The following is a 246-nucleotide window of genomic DNA, read 5'->3' on the forward strand; positions in this document are numbered from 1 at the left end:
CATGTCTACGTCTGTCAGAGCCTATATGGCCTAGAGGTAACGCGTCCGACTAGGAAGCGAGAAAATCTGAGCGCGCTTGTTCGAATCACGGCTCAGCCACCGATGTTTTCTCCCCCTCCACTAGACCTTGAGTGGTGGTCTGGGCGCTAGTCATTCGGATGAGACGATAAACCGAGGTCCCGTGTGCAGCATGCACTTCGCGCACGTAAAAGAACCCACGGCAACAAAAGGGTTGTTCCTAGCAAA

Source organism: Babylonia areolata, chromosome 27, assembly GCF_041734735.1.
Source record: "Babylonia areolata isolate BAREFJ2019XMU chromosome 27, ASM4173473v1, whole genome shotgun sequence".
In the NCBI taxonomy this organism is placed as follows: domain Eukaryota; kingdom Metazoa; phylum Mollusca; class Gastropoda; order Neogastropoda; family Buccinidae; genus Babylonia; species Babylonia areolata.